Source organism: Caretta caretta, chromosome 5, assembly GCF_965140235.1.
Source record: "Caretta caretta isolate rCarCar2 chromosome 5, rCarCar1.hap1, whole genome shotgun sequence".
Classification (NCBI taxonomy): Eukaryota; Metazoa; Chordata; order Testudines; family Cheloniidae; genus Caretta; species Caretta caretta.
Window position 1 is genome coordinate 75646565 of NC_134210.1, and position 24331 is coordinate 75670895.

Genomic DNA, 24331 nt, shown 5'->3' on the forward strand with positions numbered 1-24331 from the left:
GAGCAATTACATAAACTGAAAACTGAATGTGGATTCTACTGCTTGCAGAGTCTGTCATGTTCTCATGTTACTAGGCAGAGCACTGATTTTCACTAAATCTTAGGTTTCAGAGTAACAGCCGTGTTAGTCTGTATTCACAAAAAGAAAAGGAGTACTTGTGGCACCTTAGAGACTAACCAATTTATTTGAGCATGAGCTTTTGTGAGCTACAGCTCACTTCATCGGATGCATACCGTGGAAACTGCAGCAGACTTTATATACACACAGAGATCATGAAACAATACCTCCTCCCACCCCACTGTCCTGCTGGTAATAGCTTATCTAAAGTGATCATCAAGTAGGGCCATTTCCAGCACAAATCCAGGTTTTCTCACCCTCCACCCCCCCACACACACAAACTCACTCTCCTGCTGGTAATAGCCCATCCAAAGTGACAACTCTCAACACAATGTGCATGATAATCAAGGTGGGCCATTTCCAGCACAAATCCAGGTTCTCTCACCCCCTCACCCCCCTCCAAAAAACACACACACACACAAACTCACTCTCCTGCTGGTAATAGCTCATCCAAAGTGACCACTCTCCCTACAATGTGCATGGTAATCAAGGTGGGCCATGTCCAGCACAAATCCAGGCTCTCTCACCCCCCCCCCCCATTTTTTTCCCGGGGACACACACACACACACAAACTCACTCTCCTGCTGGCAATAGCTCATCCAAACTGACCACTCTCCAAGTTTAAATCCAAGTTTAACCAGAACATCTGGGGGGGGGGGTAGGAAAAAACAAGGGGAAATAGGCTACCTTGAAAAACAAAAGGGGGGGGTGAGAAAGCCTGGATTTGTGCTGGACATGGCCCACCTTGATTACCATGCACATTGTAGGGAGAGTGGTCACTTGTGCTGGACATGGCCCAAATCTTACTGTACTTTCCTTGATCATGCATGTATGGTATGCAGGATATCCATTTTTGTTTTGTGTTATAGATCCAAGTTGCATTCAATGAAGTAACATACATACAGCAAAAGCACTATTAATCCTTTCAGCTCTGTGGACACCTAAAGCTGTGTGATCTGACATCAGTGTGTGTTTTCTCCATTCTATATTTAAAGCACTTTCTAAATTTAGTAAGCAGACCTTTAGATCTCTGCATCTTTTCTTTTGGCAAACTAACGTTATCGACCTGAAATAAAGAGGAATTGAATAAGAAGTTATCTGTAGTAAGACCCATCATTAACCTATTCACTCACTGCTGACAAAAAGCAAAATCTTTATGTGCCATATTATTTTTGATAATCCAAGCAAGGGCAAAGAGCTTCTTTTAAATGGGTTATACTTAGATTCAATAGGTGATATCAGTGAATATAATCCAGTGCTTTATCAGAAGCATCCCAGCTGATTTGAAAGGCATCAGAAATCAAGCTACAGGACTGACTTACATCTTCAGTTCTACTGAAATTGATGTCTGTCTCACAGATGTTTTGCCAGCTGGTTGGTAATGGCTATTTATCTTTAATGTGTAATTGATACCTATAGGTCAAAGCAAAGCACAGTAACTTGTTTATTACTTCAGGGCTGTGAATTTGTTTGTCATTGTCTCCATCATCAGCTTTAGTGTTTCTTTGCATGGCAAAGTAGGTGATGCAGTAACTTTGTTTCCCGCCCCCCCCCCCCCCCCCACTTAAGATTTTGTGCCTGTATAGAAGAAAATGTCAGTGTTAATTTTCCATGTCGAAGTCTAACATGTAGGTATAAAAACAGATGTAAAATATGCAAAAATAACTTAGTTTGGCAGCAAACTACAGCAGAAAATTAAAAATAACTGTCTAAAATTATACACACATACTTTTCTGTATACGCTCTCTCTATACACACACACACAACTATGTTAAAAGAACATTAAGGTTGTGAAGTCAAGCACCCAAGTTAGGAAATGTCAGAATTAAGGTTGTCTGTGCAACTTTAATTTAGTCCCTTTGTGCATATGCATTATGATAGTTGTTAATGACATAATCACATCCTATTTTTTTTCCACGGAACACCTGGCTCTTTCAGTGCTCAATTAATGAACAGCTATTCAATATTGTGTTTTCTTCTCATTGTTCAATGTATGGCCCTATGCCTTATTTGCTGCACACTATTCAAACCCTGCTCTGAAGACAGACGTATTAATTTCTTCATGGCTTTTCTAGGTCTCTCATCACTCTACTATTTGAGTTCTTCACACATGTCAATGAATTTATTTTCAAAGCGCTCCTCTGAGATGGGTAAAATTAGGATGATGATAACAGGAGAGGAATTGAGCAACAGAGATATTAAGGTAAAAAGTATCCAGTAATTTTGAGTGCCTGATTGAGATGACTGACTGGATTTTTTCCAGTTACTTACCCTTATATAGCATCAGAGACTGCACTTGCAGCTGTGAGCACTCAGTATTTCTGTAGTTCAAGCACCAGGGTCTCAAGGCAGGCACCCAGAAAATGAAGAGCACACAATTAGTGACCACCCACAAAAATTTGGTTTAAATGATTGGCTTGGCATTAGACAGGAATGGTATGCCCACACCTTGAATACTGCATGCAATTCTGGTTATCCCATCTCAAAAAAAGATATATTAGAATTGGAAAAGGTACAGAAAAGGGCAACAAAAATGAGTACGGGTATGGAACAGCTTCTGTATGAGGAGAGATTTAAAGTACTGGGACTTTTCAGCTTGGAAAAAGAGAGGATATGATAGAGACCTATAAAATCATGAATAGGGTAGAGAAAGCGAATAAGGAAGTGTTATTTACCACATTCACATAACACAAGAAATAGGGGTCACCCAATTAAATTAATAGGTAGCAGGTTTAAAACAACCAAAAGGAAGTATTTCCTCACACAGTGCACAGTCAGCCTGTGGAACTTGTTACCAGGGGATTTTGTGAAGACCAAACTATAGCAGGGTTCAAATAAGAATTAAATAAAGTCATAGAGGACAGGGGTCAAGGTGGTCAGGGATGCAACCCCATGCGTTGGTCCAACTTCTGTTGGTGAGAGACAAACAGGCTTTTGAGCTTCAACCAAGCTCTTCTTCAGGTCTGGAAAACTAACAAAGAGTTACTACTAAATATAAGATTTGAACAGATTGTTCAGCATAAGTAGTTAACACATTTCAAGGGTTGTCACCTACCACCCCACACTGGATCCCCAAAAAACTTCAAGCCATACTCGATGGGGATCCCATCCTGAAATAAATCTTTTCTAAACCCCCACTTCTGGCCTTCAAAAAATAAAGGGGGGGGGGGAAATAAGACACCCTAGCTCAACATCAGAAACAAGCTCCTCATAGACCAGGACACCAACACAAAGCAGACCAGACCCTGCCAGAACAGATACAAAAACTGCAGTGCTACAATGATCAACACCCCCCACAACACTTTTCAAGATCCCTAGGTCCTACACATAACTATCACAACATGTGGTATACCCCATCCATTGCACTAAATGCCCCAGTATCAACTATGTGTCTGAAACCAGGTAAACACTATGCTCTCTAATGAATTCACACAGGAAAATAAGACAAAATCATCTGTGAGTGAACATTTTTCACAAAACAATCACTCTATATCTGCAAAAAGAAAAGAAGTACTTATGGCACCTTAGAGACTAACCAATTTATTTGAGCATTAGTCTCTAAGGTACCACAAGTACTCCTTTTCTTTTTGCGAACACAGACTAACACGGCTGCTACTCTGAACTCTATATCTACAATTCTCACTCTCAAAGGAAACCTGCACAACACATTCAAAAGACAAGCCTGGGAGCTTAAATTCATAACTTTTCTAGACACTAAAAATCATGGACTAAAGAGAGGCATTGGATTTGTTGTAATAAACCGTAATAGGTAACCGATTTACAACTCCCCCCAGCTGCTTTCCATTCCACCCTTCCTTTGCGCCTTATGACTGGAGGGGTGTTAATGGGCCACTTCACCTTGAATGGTCCCCTGAAATATGTGTTAACAACTCACATTAAACAATCTGTTCAAATCTTGTATTTAGCAGTGACACTAGTTAGGCTATGTCTACACTACAGACCCTACTGCAGCACAGCTGCGCTGCTGTAATGTCTCCCATGTAGCTGCTTCTAAGCGGACAGGAGAGAGCTCTCCTGCCGGCGTAATTAAACCACCCGCAATGAGCGGCAGTAGCATCTCCCACCAACATAGCACTGTCCACACTGGTGCTTTTGTTCGTGAAACTTCTGTCAGTAAAACTTTTGTCGGTCAGGTGTGTGAAAAACACGTCCCTTGACTGACAACTTACACTGACAAAAGTGCTGATGTAGACATAGCCTTTGTTTCTCAGACCTCAAGACGAGCTCTGTGTCAACTCAAAAGCTTGTCTCTCTCACCAACAGAAGTTGGTCCAATAAAAGATATTACCTCACCCACCTTGTCTCTCTAATATCCTGGGACCACTGTTCCCTCTAAGCTGTGTGCGTGCGCACACAGATCCTATACCCCGCGCACATGGCAAAACACCGTGCGCACAAAAATTTGCACAGAAGCACAACAATTTGCACAGAAGAAAATTTTTTTTGTCAAAAATTTTTTGTCAAAAATTAGAGGGAACATTGCCTGGGACCATCAGGGTTACAAGAACACAGCATAAAGGAACTATGTGGCTGAGGCAGGGATGGAATTCAATTTCCTAGGGCATCATTGAACTGCCTTAAGTATGAGGCCTTCTTCTCTTTCTGAATCCCCTGCCTCATTCACTGGAGGCCTTTCAATTTTTGCAACAAATGAGACAGGGTACAGCTTCTTCTGCCTATTCCCACCCACTCCCCAAGTTTTACTCTCTGGCCTGCATTCAAATGATGCAGCACGTGCTTCAGCACCAGCAGGGAGATCATTGAGGGTATGTCCACACTGAGGGGGTTTGGGTGAGAAGACAGTGAGTCTCAGAGCCCAGGTTAACACAATGGGGCTAAAAATAGCCATTAGCCATTCCTACTTAGCCTTGAACCAGGCTATGAAACCCAGTGAGGGAGGGAGGGTCTCAGAGCTCAGGCTGCAGCACAAGTGGAAATTTTACATGCTATTTTTAACCTCGTAACACAAGCCCAAGTCAGTTGACCTGGGCTCTGAGACCCACTGCTGTGGGGGGCTTTTTTGAGGGGGAGAGAAAGAAAAGGGGGTTGCAGCATAGACATATTGTGATAAATGAAGGGGGGGAGCTACCTTTTATGGACACCCAGCCAGCCAGTTCCCATAAGATCCATGTTAGTAGCTGTGCTCTACTTGCTTTACCTGTAAAGGGTTACAAAAGCCCATAGGTAAAAGGAAGGGAGTGGGCACCTGACCAAAAGAGGAAATAGGAGGGCTAGAACTTTTTAAAATTGGGAAAAAACTTTCCCTTTGTCTGTCTGTCTGTTGTTCTCTGGAGAGAGAGAAGACACAGAGCAGGAACAGGGCTGAACTGTGCTGTAAGAAGCTTTAAACCATGCAAGAAAAACCATCAGATCATACATAGAAACTACTTATTTGAAACCCCCAGATATGTAAGTAGATATGGGAATGTCTAAGATGACGCGATTAGGTTTATCTCTTATTTCTTTATGGCTTGTGGACTCCTCTGCGCTAACTCAGGTGCTTTTGTTTTGCTTGTAACCTTTAAACTGGACCTCAAAAAAACCATTATTGATGCTTAATTATTATATTTGCTCTTTTTAAATCTAACAATAGCCTAAGTTCCAGATGTATTTCTTTGTTTTTAATAAAAATTACCTTTAAGAACAGGATTGGGTTTTTTTGTATCCTAATTGGTTTGTGCATGTTGTTTAATTAGCTGGTGGCAACAGCTGATTTCCTTTTTTTTCTCTCTCAGCTCTTCCCCGGGGGGAGAGGAGGGGAGGGGTGAAAGGGCTTGAGGGTACTCCACAGGGAGGAATTCTCAAATGCGCCTTCCTGGGTCAAAAGGGGTGTTTTTGCACTTGGTGGCAGCATCTACCCATCCAAGGTCAGAGAGAAGCTGTAACCTTGGGAGTTTTTAGAATCTTTCAGGGCCCCCACCTTTTGCACTCAAAGTGCCAGAGTAGGGAATCAGCCTTGACATATACCCTGACAGAAGAAGAAAGGAAACTACCCTGCTCTCAGTTCTGGAGCATTTTTAGAATCTTTCAGGGCCCCCACCTTTTGCACTCAAAGTGCCAGAGTAGGGAATCAGCCTTGACATATACCCTGACAGAAGAAGAAAGGAAACTACCCTGCTCTCAGTTCTGGAGCATTTTTAGAATCTTTCAGGGCCCCCACCTTTTGCACTCAAAGTGCCAGAGTAGGGAATCAGCCTTGACATATACCCTGACTGAAGAAGAAAGGAAACTACCCTGCTCTCAGTTCTGGAGCATGGCCCTGGCAGAGCCTAAAGCACCCCGGAGCTGTAGCTGCCAGGAAAGCTTTGCTCTGCCCTAGCTGGGAGCATGTGTAGTGCCAATGGAATCTTCAGGGATTTTAGCTAAGAAGCTCAAGCAAGTCTCTATTGAGTAAGTGCGACCTGTGATTTTTCAAAGGCTCATAACGGAGTCAAATTTAGGTGGATTTGCACATCCCTGACAAAGACTACCCCTTGCCAAATTTTGACTCCCTGCTCCAAAGCATGGGGCTACTAGAGCATCTCAAAGAAAAGGTCACCAGAATTTTAATGTGGGCAAAACAATGTATTATTCACTGTTCTCATTCTCAGAAGTGGTCAAACCATAATGCCTGAAATTTTTCAAAATGATTGAACCTGATGCAGACATTAGGCTGATATTTTATATGCACAATCAGCTAAAATTTGGCAAAGTTATAAGCCACCAAAGACAGGTTCTTATAATAGGAAGTGTCAGGCAACCTTAATAGGCCCATAATAAACATGTGTGATTTAAATACTGGCTGACAGTCCTTTGAGCAGATACAGCTAGCAACAAGATGCTTTTGTCCCATTATGGGTGCTCAGCTGATTGGAACTGGGTGCACAACTGGTTGAAAAAATCATACTCAAAAGAGTAGTTATCAATGGTTCTGTTGAAAAAAGATAAATCAGATAGCAGACACGATAAGTCTTCAAATATGTAAAAGGTTGTCAAAGAAGTAGTGATCAATTGTTCTCCGTGTCCACGCTGAGGGTAGTAATTTGCAGTAAGATTTCAGTGGGATTTCAGGAAGAAAATTCTAGCTATAAGAATAGTTAAGCAATAGAACAGGTTACCAGGGGAGGCTCTGGAATCCCCTTCATTTAAGGTTTAAGACAGGTTAAATGATCTGACAGGTGTTTGTCTAGGTATAATTCTATATCAGCATTGGGAGAGTTAGATGGGAAAACAGACTAGATGACTTCTTGAGGTACCTTCTAACTCTACATTTCTAGGATTATCTCTTCAGCCTTTTAGTAAAGCTGCTTGTGATTTTAGCATATGAACCAAATGGCACAAAATCAGACCTTAAAACAGTGTATACTGGTAGTCACAAGTACATATTAGCTGTGGACAAAATTTATGGAAGGTCTGTGTTGGCTGTGATACCATTGTTTTGCCACTAAAATAGTGGACCAGATTCTCAGCTCCAATCCAACCCCCATGCACTGCTCCAGTGGTGGATAAGGATAGAAAGCCAGCCATCCAGGAACTCCTGAAAGGTGTAGAACCAGCATAGCAACTTAGTCCTCAACACACTTTACATCCATCCCAGGGGAAGAGGTCATGGTTGATGAACATTAAAATGAATATAAATAGCTATATGGTTTATGTTTTTACACACACACACACACACACACACACACACACACACACACACACTTCTAATTTAATTGTAAGAGAACACTGTGTGTGCAATAATTCATTCCCACCATTGAGTCCATCAGCACTTCTCCAATGTGTCACAGAAATGAGGTATATATTCTGATCAGATTTTCAAAAGAACTGAAGGCCAGCACTCATCACTGGGATCAGATTTTCAGAAGACCTCAGCTTCCATTTAGGCACCTAAATAAAGGCTAGTCTTTCAGAAGAACTCAACACCCAGTAGTTTCCTCTGTGACACATTCAGAGATCTGGAATGTGTTATTGTTTACATAGTGTTAAATCCTGCTGAATCTTTATCCTGAAATGGGTTGTGTAAAGAGAGGTTTTGCAGGTATTCCAGGGAATGGAATCCTCCCTTAGAGGAAAGAGCAACCGCAAAGCCATTCCACAGATACTAGGTCACCTTCCTGTCCTGTACACTTCAAGACCGTCTCCAAATACCCCACATTGGAGTGGATGGTCCACTCACTGACTAGAGCCCTATGGCAGGTAAGGATCATGGATTGACCTGACTGGACAGTCCATACTGCTCCCCTCACCCTGACACAGCAGAACAACATTAGTGGTAAAAATAGTAATAAATATATTACTTCTGCTGCATGAACATGATGGAGGTCTGAACTTAACCTCAGTTTGATAGTTTGTCTCAACGTGTGTGTGTGTGTGTGTGTGTGTGTAAGTAAATAGGTTAAAGGTATAGCAGAAAACAGTTCTCCCACTACAGTGCCTCATTCTGACCACTGAAGTATATGTCCCCAACCCTGTTGGATCATATTAAAGAAGTTCTGTATTAAAATCACAAATGAGTTTGATTCCCCATAGTTTAAATTCCAGGGTATTACGAATTAAGAGGGAGGTCTCTTGGTTTTTGGCTGCTAATTGTGTTAGTACATCCTAAAACAGAGTCTGCTCTCAAAGCAATACTTTGTAAAAACAGAAACAACACACAGAGACTCCCCGCCCTTTTGTAGTATTTATCTCACTTTGTTAACAATCGTGATTAAAATAGAGATAGAGGATGTATGTGGATGGATGCTTGGTGTGGATAATAAATGAATGATCAGGGAAGTGCCAGCCTAAGAATCCAGTATCCATCAGCCAAAGAAGGCATCAAGTGGAAACAACCAGAGGACCCCCGGAGGGCAGACTGGAATCTACCCAACAGTCTCAAGGATGGGAGAACTGAAGAACAAGATAACATCTGGCAACACGGAGCCATCAGGAATATGACATCTGCTGATTGATTCAGCAACAGCATGATGAAGCAATTCCCATAGACTGGTATAGGAATAAATTCCTATAAAAATGGACTGTAGAAACTGAGAACTTTGGGGTCTGATTCTGCAAACCAACTTCCTGGAGCATCAGATGAGCATCTGACAAGGCCCTGCTCCCTCCTCGTGTCCAGGCCACCTGGCCAGTGGCTTGGCACGAGCAACTCTAAGGCTGGTGTCAAGGTTCCTCCCCCACTCTGAACTCTAGGGTACAGATGTGGGGACCTGCATGAAAAACCTCCTAAGCTTATCTTTACCAGCTTAGGTCAAAACTTCCCCAAGGTACAAAATATTCCACCCGTTGTCCTTGGATTGGCCGCTACCACCACCAAACTAATACTGGTTACTGGGGAAGAGCTGTTTGGACAAGTCTTTCCCCCCAAAATACTTCCCAAAACCTTGCACCCCACTTCCTGGACAAGGTTTGGTAAAAAGCCTCACCAATTTGCCTAGGTGACTACAGACCCAGACCCTTGGATCTTAAGAACAATGAACAATCCTCCCAACACTTGCACCCCCCCTTTCCTGGGAAATGTTGGATAAAAAGCCTCACCAATTTGCATAGGTGACCACAGACCCAAACTCTTGGATCTGAGAACAATGAAAAAGCATTCAGTTTTCTTACAAGAAGACTTTTAATAAAAATAGAAGTAAATAGAAATAAAGAAATCCCCCCTGTAAAATCAGGATGGTAGATATCTTACAGGGTAATTAGATTCAAAAACATAGAGAACCCCTCTAGGCAAAACCTTAAGTTACAAAAAAGATACACAGACAGAAATAGTTATTCTATTCAGCACAATTCTTTTCTCAGCCATTTAAAGAAATCATAATCTAACACATACCTAGCTAGATTACTTACTAAAAGTTCTAAGACTCCATTCCTGGTCTATCCCCGGCAGAAACCAGCATATAGACAGACACACAGACCCTTTGTTTCTCTCCCTCCTCCCAGCTTTTGAAAGTATCTTGTCTCCTCATTGGTCATTTTGGTCAGGTGCCAGCGAGGTTACCTTTAGCTTCTTAACCCTTTACAGGTGAGAGGAGCTTTCCCCTGGCCAGGAGGGATTTCAAAGGGGTTTGCCCTTCCCTTTATATTTATGACAGCTGGTAACTATGATGATAACCTTGCAGAACTCCTGTGTGTGTGTATGAATGAATTGTGAATAAAGATGAGATTGAATGGAATGTTATAGCTATAACTAACTGCTTACTATGATTCTTTCTGTATTCACAATAAATGTGGCATTTTGCCTTTCCCCCTTTAATAAGATCCTGCTGGTTTTTATTTTATTGGTATAACAACCCCACACGACACACATATCCAGTGTGACACACAAGACATTTTACTTTCTGAATCAAGAATAAGTTCAACAGAAATACAGATGGTTTGTAAATCCTGACAAAACTGGTGAAGTGGAAGATCTTTCCTCTTTTTTTGGACTCTGGTGAGACCTTTCATCAAGTGGTAAAAATGGGTGCAAAGCCTGAATTATGCAGCTAATATGGTCACCACCTTATGGATATTATCACAAAGACCACACAGGATCAAATTAATACGGCGTCTGAAGCAATATACGAATGAGACTAGAACTCCCTCTGTGCTCTTATTACACTGCTGCTATTGTCCACATTCAGGAGGCCACACATGAGGGAAGCTCGGAGGTGATCCAAACATTAACCAGACCTTATTGCTGACTTTGAATGTTCTCAGTGTGTTTTTTGTAGATAATGTGTTACTTGGACTGCACACGTGTGCATGCACATGCACGGTCAGTGTCTTTTCTTACGGTTGCAGTGACTGAAATGTTGATCAACATTCTGAAGCAGTATGAGAAATACTCACCCCTTTGCATATATTTCCCTAATAGTATACAAGACAAACTTCAAGCAATCTGTTTGACTGCTTATCCAGATACTGGGAGGAAATAGGACTTCACTGATGGACTACGAGTGCATCTCTCATTTGTCTGGCCATGCGAGAAGACAGACAGTAGGCAATGAATGTGGTTCAATTAGGCCAACTTTATTCACCTGGAGTACCCAGGAATAAGTTGCACAGTGCTTCTTCCTTAATCATTTGCATATGTTCTCCAAACTGGTCCCAGCTATCCAGCTCCTGGGACCCCCACTGACCTCCCTTTACATGAGGCGAATGAGGGCTATAAAAGGAGGGGGGTTGGCTCTCCACTGTTCCAGATAGAGAAGCCCAAAACCCACTTCCTCAGATCCCATGTGGGGGTGTGTGCATGCAGGACTGGGGAGGTGGGAGGAAGGGCAGTCAGCTCCCTTCTGTAACAGATGTAAGAGCCCCCAAACTTTCTTGATCAGCTCCCTTCTGGGACACTCTTTCAAATCCCTTTCCAATCCATTTTATCGAATAACTGCATCCTTTCCATAATATGCACATGCACTGGACACCTGTCACAAGTAGGCACCAATAATTAGGCTTGGCTGGCTTCCCCTTCATCCCACCCCAGAGTTCCCAAATATTCACTGATTCCTTCCTTAATACCAGACAAAATTATATCCGCTCCCTGAGCCCTATCAGGTATACCCCATTCTCCCTGAGTAACTCTGATGCTCAATATGATATGCACCAATGAAGAATCACCAAAGTTCCTTGGTTACTATGACAGACACTCAATATCCTAATGAACTTATTGAATTAAGTTTAGTAACCTTGGGGTCAATTATAGTAAAATTGCAGTTGTGAATGTGTTATTATGGAATTTTATATATGCACTAGTCATCTTCCTAGAGAATTTACAATCTGTGGAAGGTATTAGGAACTTAAAAGGACTTTTTGGAACAATACCTTGGCAGAGAATTTCCTGGGAAGTAGTTGAAGGTAGGGAAAATACAAATGACCACTTTGACTCCACCCTTTTGAAACTATGCCCTGGGGAGGAAAAACATATAGTGTACTAATTACCTGGTCCTGGAAACTCCAGAAGGGCGCGGAGGCAGTGCACGATAGCGTGGCTCGACCTGGCTAACGCCTTTGGGTCCATGCCCCACCACCACATCTTTGCTACGCTCCAGGAGTTTGGGATGCCAGAGAACTTCCTTTGTGTGATCCGGGAGGTGTACGAGGGATGCAGCACCACCATTCACTCGGTCGAAGGGGAGACCGCCAAGATCCCAATCCGGAGTGGAGTTAAGCAGGGCTGTCCCCTCAGCCTCATCATCTTAAACCTCGCCATGGAGCCGTTGCTGCGAGCGATCTCCAATGGCACAGATGGCTTCAACCTCCACGGTGAGAGGGTGAGCATCCTGGCTTACACGGATGACCTGGTCCTGACTGCGGACGACCCAGAGAGCCTCCGACGTATGCTAGATGCCACCAGTTGAGCTGCTGACTGAATGGGGCTCCGCTTCAATGCAAACAAGTGCTTAACTCTCCACATGGACGACAGCAAAAAGGACTCGGTGCAGACGACGGGGTTCCAGATCCAGGACGAGCCCATCATCCCCCTGGCAGAGGGGCAGGCGTACCAGCACCTCGGCACGCCGACGGGTTTCCGTGTCTGGCAGACACCCGAGGACACCATCCAGGAGATCTTGCAGGATGCCGCCAAGATCGCCGCCTCCCTGCTAGCACCGTGGCAGAAGATAAACGCCCTGAACACCTTCCTGATCCCCCGCATCTCATTAGTCCTAAGGGGATCCACCGTGGCGAAGGCAACGAGGCCACCGTCAACAAGGCAGACAAGATTGTCAGGCAGCTGGTGAAGAAGTAGCTGTTCCTTCCCCAGAGAGTCAGAAACGAGCTGGTCTACATCGCCCACAGGCACGACGGTGCCAACGTCCTCCGCATGGGCGATCTGTATGACATCGCGGTGATCACCCACGCCTTCCACCTGCTGATGTGTCCAGACGCCATGGTAAGGAACATCGCGGCCAACACCCTCCATGACACGACAAAGAAGCGGATCGGCAGAGCACCCTCCAACCAAGACAAACGTTGCAGGAAGTGCGGCTACTCCAATGAGACCCTTCCCCACATCCTGTGCAGCTGAAAGCCCCACTCCAGAGCCTGGCAGCTGTGCCACAATGCCATCCAGAATCACCTGGTGAATGCCATTGTACTGTGCCTGGGGGAGATCGCCGTGAACTGCGCCATTCCCGGGACTGACAGCCAGTTGCGACCTGATGTGGTAGTCACTGATGAGGCCCAGAAAAAGATCATCCTCGTCGATGTCATGGTCTCCAGGAACAGGACCCCGGCTTTCCACAAAGCCCAAGCTTGTAAGCTGGAAAAATACGCCCTCCTGGCCGACACCCTGAAAGCAAAGGGCCACGAGGTGCAGATGGATGCCCTGATCGTCAGAGCCCTGGGCGCTTGGGACCCCTGCAACGAGCGTGTGCTGCAGACCTGTGGGATCGGTCGACGCTACGCACGGCTCATGCGGCGCCTCATGGTCTCGGACACCATCCAATGGTCCAGGGACATCTACATCAAACACATCACTGGCTACTGTCAGTACCAGGAGGTGTGAGCCGGAACGACATCGTGCATCAACTATGAAAAAGGGACCCAGAGACTTTTTCCATTGGACCATATGAACAGGAAACTTAAACTCACTGAACATTAAATCTCACCAAATGACGGTAAATCCATCATCATCCTATCCACTCATTATACTCCACACCTGAACATAGCCATTATATGAACAACATACCCCCATATCTCAATGTCTATACTTTGACCCATTAACGTTTTACCCCCAATCAGGGAGACTGCAGATTATGTATTCCGTACGCCACCCGTTCCTAAACCGAATTTCGCACCCCTTGATAATTTGTACCTTATTCCCTGATAACCAGAAACTTCTGTACCGTTTTCTTTTACTTCAACATCATCTTAATAAAATTACCTGGTCGTGGAAACTCCAGATCAAAGACCCATGAACAGCATAAAAGGTGAAAAAAAACATGTTATGGGTGTGCTTGTTTTGTGCTGAAGCAGTGATGAACTAGTGATCACAAAAGAAACCCCCCTGGGTGGGGTCTGAAAGGACTATTCCAGCCAGGGCCCAATTTAGGGTTGGTTTGATCTCTGGGAAGATTATTAGCATGTGTGTGTAGATTCTTTTATTGTTTTTAAGGTTCTCTCTGTACTGCTTTTGTTTTGTTTTTTTTAAAAAGGTAGGTTTGCAATCACTCTGTTATCAGCCTCTAAAGAGAGCAAGTAGGCATTCTTGGGGGAACCTGCCTCTGCTGAGAACAAACACAGTGAAGCCAGGGAACTTTGCAGCCTGGAAATACCCTAGTCAGAAGAGAGAGATGCTGGTCTCCACTCAAGACAGACAATGGCTAGGGAGCAGGAAGCCTGGGAGTTGGTACCCTTGCTGGACCACTGAGGGAAAACAAAGGTGCAGTTGGCCTGAACTTGACAGGTAGGTATGAATTTAGCCACCTCTTTATTTACGGGCCTCCTGGTCAGATTACCCCTTTGAGGCTTCACAGCCCCCCTGCCTACCCTACACTGCTACATGTCAGACCAAATAATTGTCCCCCAAAGAACAATTCCTGGATCAACCCTAAATCCCACTTTGCTCTGACCATCAGTTTGACCCCCTCACACCTTCCCACATTGTGTTAACCAAGGTGAATAATAATGGCATCTGGTGTCTCGTCTTGGCCTTTACTTTTGCTCAGGCTCCTCCTGCTGTAGCTGTTGTTGCCAGTCCTATTAAGCTAAGAATGGGCTTCCTGATTTTTCCCTGTACATCTTCTCCCCCACTTCCCCTATAGTACGTAGTGTAGCGGGGGTTGCCCTAAAGGAGGCAAGGACCTCCTTTTCCTCCAGCAAATCAGTCAAGGACTCACCCCATGGAGACTGCAGTGAACACATTTGCTGATTATGGCATTGGCCATGCAAGATACAGAAATAGTGGAGAATAATTTTCTGCTTGGGAGTTAATACGTTAGTATGGCTCAATATCTCTAAGCCTTGGAAGCCAACACTCTTTACAATTGAGTATGGCTGTAGACAGGTATAGTCATTCTTTCTATTTTCCAGTCAACAGTGAAAAATGTGTGTATTAGAATATATTGAGAGATTAATCTGCACCCCCTAAATTCCTTGTGAAAAAAATTATTTTTGCTCCATAGAACATAGCAAAACTCTATTGGACTTTGAGGTATCGATGCTTGATGCCAATGGTAAAGCAGAAATAGGTGATACAGTTGAACTGTGACTGCAAAGACCAGTTCCTTCCTCCTCAGGCTCTTGTGTCAGATCCTCAGCTGGTGGGAATCAGTGCATCTGTGTTTATTTCACTGAAGCTACACCAATTTACAACAGCTAAGGAGATGCTCTGTGTTCCTGTTTCAGTATATATTCTACTGTATTACAGTAAGAGGAAGACAGCTATCATCCAAAGAAGCATAGCCAAATATTTAATTTGGATGATTACACCAGGAAGTCCAGATAAGCAACTAATTTCCCCTTGATGTATGTGCACAGAAACCAAAGTGTAATTTTCCCACATGAAAAAGCTTTGAAGGTCACTCAACATTTAATGCCTCAATGAACCAAATGTTCAGTACTCTGGTATTACTTACGTTTGGATTTTTTATCCCCCAGATGCAGGCATTACAGCCAAATAAGAATAAAATCATAGTGTTGTCTAATTTATATATCAGAGAACACTTAATTGAAATGGCTTGGTGAAGGATGAAATAAAACACTCTATTAGTTGGGAAGTTCATACCATTAGAGTTAAAGTTGTGTCAGCATTTATGTTTCCCTTATCAATCCTGTTTTGCTGGGGATTGTAACAGCCATGAAATTCATATGGGTTGAAAAGGTGTTTAAGGTCTCACAACTTAGCCACAAACCGTGCTTTTAAATTTAAGCACAACTGATCTACTGGCCTAGTCAGAGCTCTGTATTGCCCTGTGGGAAGACTTTGGTTCACATAACCCCTGCTATTCACAGGTCTAAATTATAGGTCTAGATTCACAGGTCCTGCGATGAGTGCAGGGGACTGGACTAAATGACCTCTCGAGGTCCCTTCCAGTCCAATGATTCTATGATCAGAAAAGTCCTGCTTACATGCCAATTGAGTAAGTTACAATGCAGATCCTTTGTCCAACTGGAGTGCCATTAAAATCAACTGTCTCCCACCTATGCAGTTCTGCTTGTAGGGTCAGGGCTTTAGTGAAGAGTGGGGTAACTGGCTAGGACATGGAATCTTAAGGTTGGGGTTTAAAATTGAGAAGGACATGAAGGAGAATCTCAGAGCTGCATCAAAGAAACAGAGGATCCTTGAGCGGAGAAAACCCTACTATTTATATAATTAGTTTGGCTGCCATTAAGTTGTAGAAATAAAAATTAAAAAAAAAAAAACAGAAAAGGGAGGGGGAGTAGATACTATAACGCTGGCTTTTATATTCCTAAAATTCCCAAATTCCATTTTTTTAAAATGCAGTTTTACAGGGAAATTGCTCCACAATGTGGATTATTGCATTGGGCCATTGGGGGGAGGGAACGGGGACTAATAATGATTGAGTTAAATATGATTTCATATACTCTGTAACATTCCTCAGAACAAGTTTCCTAGGGATATTTAGTAAAAACACAATGCTAAGGTGCAGGAGCCTTACTGACATTATGGAACATAACAGAGCCTCAGGTCAAAAATCTACATTCTAGCTAGAAGCTCATGGAATACATGCTTATGCAACAAGTGAAATACAGTAATGAAGGAAACTGTCTCACACTGATGAAATGAGAGGTGGGGATTATATTTTCATGAATTAGTCCAATCAACAGTTTAAAAAATATTTTCAACTCTTTTGCAAAACCCAAAAGGTAGAAATATTAGTTTTCACATGCAAATAGTCACCAAAGAAAAATTAAAGGTCGATCCAAAGAGTATTTGTTTGATCGTTAATTTGTCATAGATAAAACAAAAATCTATAAAACATCTTTTCTTATTCATACAGTTTATGGAGCTGGGCAAATAGTTTGCTAGTGACAATGAATTTACATGACTTTTAAAAAAAATCAAATAAAATATTTGAAATGTAAATAACTGATTTTTCAGTTTGCTGGAAGTTCTACAATATTTTCAAACAATTGAAAAAGTTGGAAAAAATTGTTTTGGGTCAAATGAAAGATTGTATTAGGTAGTTTTAATAAATGCAAAGGAAATGAGACACCACTCACAAAACAGAAGTGGCACCTCTTAAAAGCTAGTATTTAGGGCACTCACCTGGGATGGGGAGACTCAAGTCCACACAAGAGATCCACTTCCTGGACACTGCGGTGCTAATAAGTGATGGTCACATAAACACCACCCTATACCGGAAACCTACTGACCACTATGCCTACCTACGTGCCTCCAGCTTTCATCCAGACCACACCACACGATCCATTGTCTACAGCCAAGCTCTATGATACAACCGCATTTGCTCCAACCCCTCAGACAGAGACAAACACCTACAACATCTCTATCAAGTATTCTTACAACTACAATACCCACCTGCTGAAGTGAAGAAACAGATTGACAGAGCCAGAGGAGTACCCAGAAGTTACCTACTACAGGACAGGCCCAACAAAGAAAATAACAGAATGTCACTAGCCATCACCTTCAGCCCCCAACTAAAACCTCTCCAACGCATCATCAAGGATCTACAACCTATCCTGAAGGATGACCCATCACTCTCACAGATCTTGGGAGACAGGCCAGTCCTTGCTTACAGACAGCCCCCCAGCCTGAAGCAAATACTCACCAGCAACCACACAACAAAACCACTAACCCAGGAACCTATCCTTGCAACAAAGCCCGTTGCCAACTGTGTCCACATATCTATTCAGGGGACACCATCATAGGGTCTAATCACATCAGCCACACTATCAGAGGCTCGTTCACCTGCACATCTACCAATGTGATATATGCTATCGTGTGCCAGCAATGCCCTCTGCCATGTACATTGGTGAAACTGGACAGTCTCTACGTAAAAGAATAAATGGACCCAAATCAGACATGAAGAATTGTAACATTCAAAAACCAGTTGGCGAACACTTCAATCACTTTGGTCACTCGATTACAGACCTAAAAGTGGCAATTCTTAAAAAAAAAAAAAAAAACCTTCAAAAACACACTCCAACGAGAGACTGCTGAATTGGAATTAATTTGCAAACTGGATACAATTAACTTAGGCTTGAATAAAGACTGGGAGTGGATGGGTCACTACACAAAGTAAAACTATTTCCCCACGTTTATTTATTTCCCGCTCTTCCCCCCCCACCGCTGTTCCTCAGACGTTCTTGTCAATCGCTGGAAATGGCCCGCCTTGATTATCACTACAAAAGTTTTCTCCACCCCCCGCCCCCGCTCTCCTGCTGGTAATAGCTCACCTTACCTGATCACTCTCCTTACAGTGTGTATGGTAACACCCATTGTTTCATGTTCTCTGTGTATATAAATCTCCCCACTGTATTTTCCACTGAATGCATCCGATGAAGTGCGCTGTAGCTCACGAAAGCTTATGCTCAAATAAATTGGTTAGTCTCTAAGGTGCCACAAGTACTCCTTTTCTTTTCTCAAGATTGCATCTCACTCTGGAGCAAGTACTTGAACCCAGTGTCCCACTACTTAGGTGAGTAACTATCAGGCTACAGAGTCATGTTCACTGTCTTTCTTTGGGCCAGTTACTATTCAACTATTTTCTACACAGTGGAACAGTTTAAACAGGAAAGAACAGAGGTCCACCCCACAATTGCCTGGTTAGGACTTAGTGTTAGTGGTTTGGGCTTATCTGGGAGGGGGGACACCTGGGTTCCAGTTCCTGCTCTAATTAATATTTAAGTGTTTTAATAAAGTGGAACAGCTGCCACAGGAAAGACTGAGAAAGACACAGCCAGTAGCCTGACGGCTCTTCCAGGGTAATTGTGACTTGAAGTTGATGCCCCTGAAAACATAGTAGTACTAGCTAAAGTTTACAGGTATTAGAGTAGCAGCTGTGTTAGTCTGTATCCGCAAAAAAAAAAAAAGGAGGACTTGTGGCACCTTAGAGAATAAATTTGTTAGTCTCTGAGGTGCCACAAGTCCTCCTTTTCTTTTTACAGGTATTGTGCAAGCTATCCCATAGACTTCTGTCAGTGCACTTCAATCCTGACCCACAATACTCTTGCTGTTTAAAAATGATGCACCCTGTAAGTGGACAATGGCAAATTATATGGTGTATGACATGGACAAATATCCAATAGGAACTGGTGTGAGATAACCAAACTCATTCTCAGATATATCTAAGATGGAATCTGAACCCAGACTTCAAGAGTAAAAGGTCACCACTACAGCTGGTGGAGAATTTTTCAACAAACTTTTTTGGTCAAAAAGTGCTAAATTTGTCAAATCCAAAACTGTTAGTGAGACAGGGTCAGTTTAGACAAATTTCCCAACTTTAAAATATATCAAAAGGAGTTTCACAGTTGTCAAAATGTCTGGTTTCTACATTTTCAAAGTGAAAAGTTTGGGATGGGATTTTGATTCAAAGTGACTTGTTTTTGAAATTTTATCTAATTTATACTAGGAAATTTTTTTAAAAACAAACCATTCAATTGAAATGAAACATTTAAAAAATGTCACTTCAATTGACCTGAACTGATTATTTTTGTTTGTTGGGTCACAAAAATTTGAGGTTTCAACTTTGTCCCAATTTGGGTTTAGAACATTTTTCAAAATCTCAAATTCTCATAGGATAGGAAAAAAGTTTCCCAGTGAGCCCGAGTCTTCACCATACAATAGCAAAGATCTCAGCAATGTACACTATTTTCCCTGTTGTATGTGCTGTAATATGTTGGTAAACATGCTGCTGTAAGAAATTTCTTGTAATTTTGATACAAAAGGGGGAGACAATTCCTTTCAAAAAAGAAACTAAAACCAGCTGTAAAGGCAACACAGTGTTTCTGTCATAAATCTCACCCCATAACTGTGCTGGAAGGGAATTTCAAACCTGATAATGGAGCCAGCAGGAGCATAGCAAGTCATTTTCTTAGCTATTAGGGAAATGAAGACAGTGTTTATCCACGATTTGGCACACACTTCCAGATCCTGAATGAAACAAAAAATAAAAAAGCATTTGGAACTGGGAGTGGATAACTAGTTCATTAAGCCAATATTTCAGTTAAGTTTTTCTGGTTGTTATTCAGAAGGAGCTACTAACAATAGTCTAGATGAATGACTACTGTATCTAGTCCAACTCCATACAAAATTAAGGGTTTTTTTAAAGAGCTATTAATTCAGCTCAATAAAGTGAGCTGCCTTGCTTATGCTTTTATATTTCCAATGTACAAAATTATGTACACTACGACCTATATGCATTTGGAGCTCAGTATGTGATTTAGAAAGCTCTGTTGACCATTTTTGAACCCGATTTAAGGCAGTATTCCTCATTTTTAATAAGTTAGATTTCCAGTTGATTTTCAAAAACCAAGAAGCCAGCTGGAGGCTTATCCACATGCTAATAAAGCCACAGAAGTAGCACATATCTGAAAAATTTAAAATCTTGTACCCTATTCTTTTAAGAATCACACTGACTTTAGGAATCCATTTTCTAGCTGTTGGAAGATACAGGAAGCTAATGCACTAATTTGCTTATCGTTATTCTTTGTTGCCTCCTGAGTATGTCACCAGCAGTGCATCAAGTAAAAAAAAAAAAAAAAAGCTAAATAAGCAAGGAGTAGATCAGTACCTAGCTACCAGTATTGAACCCTGACCAAGGTTCTTTTGTGAAGATGCTGTAAACGTTCCCCCACCCATCCAAAGGTTTTCATTTCCTGTACATGCTTTCCATGTTTCAAACCAGGTCTAAAGAAATTCAGAGCTATTCCTTCCCATCCAAATCCCTGTCTGCATCCTGTTCTCCATTGGTGTGCAGAGCCTGAAATGCTTCCACTGAATTGAGGAGGCCAAGCCACTGAGGACTGTGGCTTGATTTACAAATTTATATGAGGGGAGAAGTGGGGGGAGGAGGATGGCTGAGGTAGCTGTGCATACGCTACAGAAATGGACAATGCACATACCTTCCTACCTCAATGCTGAAGATGGATATGATTCAACAGAAACATAGGAATTAACATACAGGATTAGACCAGTGACCCATCTAGTCCAGTGATGTTCCTGATAATGACTATTACTAAATACTTCAGAGAAAGAGGCAAGCAATTTTAGTGGAAATACCTTGTTCAGAGAGTAAGAGTAAGTCACTTATCCTCTGTGAAATACAGACAGGAATGCTTAGCTACATCTGGGGAGTACTTTGAGCTTCTAGCTACAGATGAACTGACCTCAACTCCCAGACTTTTTGAAGTTCAGCCATTTACTACTGTCCCTCTGCCTTGTCAAGACCATGGGAGATATACAATCTGTCCACATCATTACAATGAACCACTATTAGTTTTCATTTCACTACAACCAACAAGAGAGGTGAAGCAGAAACTTAATTTTGTTTTTTTCTATTTGATAACCTTGTACATCTTAGTAGCAGAAAAAACATTAGAAATTGAAAACACGATTGTACATAGCAGGTGAGTAATTTTTACCTCAAAGATTGTTAGCATAAAATGAAACCTACTTTTACTGCATATTTTTCATCACAAGAACATATTCTGATGATTTGTCAAATTAGACAATGGGAGAGGAAGAGCACTGTCAAAGGGACAGGAACCTGAAGAAGAGCTAGGTGTAGTCTGAAAGCTTGTCACTTTCACAAACAGAAGTTGGCCCCAATAAAAAGGTTTTGCCTCAGCCACTGGTTTAAGTTTTTTTCCTTTTTACATTTTTTACAAATAATTTTCCAAAATATACACAAATTCATTAAATGCTTTGGTCAACCCAGATCTGCATTTTCAGTTAAATAATGTTGTGGTCAAAATATTTCACCCAGCTCTATTTAACACCATGTTTTTAAGACCTGATCAGAATAGAATTATGCACACATTAAAATGTAGGAAGCTAATGTATAAGTGGACCTTTATCAATCCCAATCCATTACTGGGAAGCATGAAAGGGGATACTTTATATGATAATTTGAGGATCAGTTCACGTTTCTTCTCTGTCAAACACACACAAACACCCTAGAATCCTATTCAAAGTGAGATCCTGGGTATGACAGCTTTTAATGCTGGTTTACTGTCTTTTTCAGCAACTCAGAGCAGCGTTAGATGAAATGGTCATAAAAATGCCTGTAGCCAGTCTCAACCGGTGCTCTCAGCAGTGGAACTGTGCTGGTAATAGACCAATGGTGGGGGGAAAATGTTTAAAATTCTCAGTGAAGACAAATCCTCAGGGTCACAGCTCCATTAGTTCAGTTGTGATCAAAGTCAAGGTCATTGACTTTACTAGAAAATCTATTTACCAATGTAAATTACATTTGGTGCTCAGGAAGTGTATTAGATTTGGTAATATTTTTCTTTCCCAGTCTTTTAAAATAGGGCGCACATAAACTGTATTTAGAGGGCCATTCCTCTAATATTTCTTTTAGATAGCTCACACCCTGGAGATTTTACTATCATTTACTATATGTTTATACAGTGACTAGCAAAATGGGGCCCTGACCTAGCTGGGATAACAACTATCTAGTTTCAGCACTTTCAAACCCTGCTGGAAGTAGGAAGTGCAGAGGTGCACAATTATGAAATACAATGTAGTTGTGGGGTGGGGTGAGAAGGAAGCCATTTTTTTCAGCCCTCAGAAAGTTTCTGTTTGAGTTTAGGGAAAGTTCTGGATCCATCCTTAATCAAACAGATTCATCCCTTCTTTACCTATATGACCTTACATTGGTTGCTACTACATATAAATCCATGGGTGATCAACTCAGAGAAATTCAGTAACAGAGAATTCTGTTCTAGCCACTTATACAGAGAGAAGAGGAAGAAAGTGAAAATACTTCACAAACGTTCACTCGAGAATGTGGGTTTTAGCCCACGAAAGCTTATGCCCAAATAAATGTGTTAGTCTCTAAGGTGCCACAAGTACTCCTCGGTTTTTTTCCAGTTTTCATGAACTTTTTTGTTCAGGTTCAGCTGTTTGCAATACAGCCTGAAGAGAGGTCCTTATTTATGAGGGGAAGAACTCTCAGTCACCAGTGATTGTAATCCTGTGCAAAGTGGTCTTTTCAAGCCCTGCTCATGAATACGTCTTTGTTAGACCAAATGAGAGCTGCCTACACAACATCTGCCCATAATGCGCGAAACTCACCTTTTGATCTCAGCACCCATTTTGGATGGCTAAAAGACATCTGTGGTTTGAGAGGCCATTTCCATGAATTATTATGACTAGTCTTTGTTCTTTTTCTAAAACAGGAAGACAATTTTTAACAAAATGTTTCCCTTTGATTTCCATGTATGGTACAATGTTTAATACCTTTTGGTATAGAAACAGAGATTCTAACTTATTAGGGATTTTTTTTATTATGAGTTTTATATGTGGGAAGTAATGAAGTATGATAAAACATCCAATACTGTAGAGAAAGCAATAATTTATTGTATCCTTTGGGACACACCAGCTTGTTCTAAATTCATTTTTCCATGTAAAAGGGCTTTTTTTTAAAAAAAGGATTAAATTCAATGCTGTTATTGTTATTCATTTGAATATCAAACAAATTTCATTCTTTGACTTTCCTTAATGCTAGTGTCCAGAAAAAACAAAATCAATTTTACTTTTTTCATTCATGCATCTAAAATAACTTAAGCTTACTGCAGTTTAAGGGATTTGGATTATTGGACTGTCTGACAAAATATATTTTGTACATAGTCATTTAAAGGAGGTCACCTCCATTTACTCGAAGTTTAGGACTCAGTAGTCCACTAATCCATCTAAATACTGCAGGTGAGGCAGATAACTTCAGAAATTAAGAAAGATGCATTTAGTACCATTCTTGATCTCATTCTCCTTTCTGTATTTAGAAGGATTTTAAGGTACAGCCACAATGAACTGTAAACCCCAGAGACTTGAACTCTGGCCAATGGGCTCCTCAGGAGCTGTTCTGTGAGCCAGGCTATAATTATCTCCCTCATGAGCAAAAAGATGATGTGAATATATATAAAATGGAGGAGATGGTAGATAGGGATGCCTGTGCTGCAGGCAATGCTTCTCCCTCTTCCTAGGGATATGCTGGAAGGTTGGTGGCTGATAGGGCTGAATGTAATAAAAGTGGGAGTGTGCTGAATTTGCCCTTTTCTTCTAGCCCTTTCCTCAGAAGCTTTATAG

The 24331-nt window shown here is 41.8% G+C and overlaps 1 long non-coding RNA gene across 5 annotated transcripts in view; it reads right to left on the bottom strand.

The window, feature by feature from the left end:
- Nucleotides 1–24331, bottom strand: part of LOC125636788 (uncharacterized) — a 409942-nt gene that overhangs the window by 339239 nt on the left and 46372 nt on the right. For 2 of the 5 annotated variants that reach the window (XR_012668505.1, XR_012668509.1), the window contains exon 2: nucleotides 20076–20173. The exons of 1 other annotated variant lie outside the window; for it this stretch is intronic. This is a non-coding gene — a long non-coding RNA (uncharacterized LOC125636788). Of the gene's footprint in view, nucleotides 1–2388; nucleotides 2468–9963; nucleotides 10199–20075; nucleotides 20174–24331 lie in introns of those variants that run through there. 2 more of the 5 variants (XR_012668513.1, XR_012668516.1) reach the window with 2 other exon arrangements.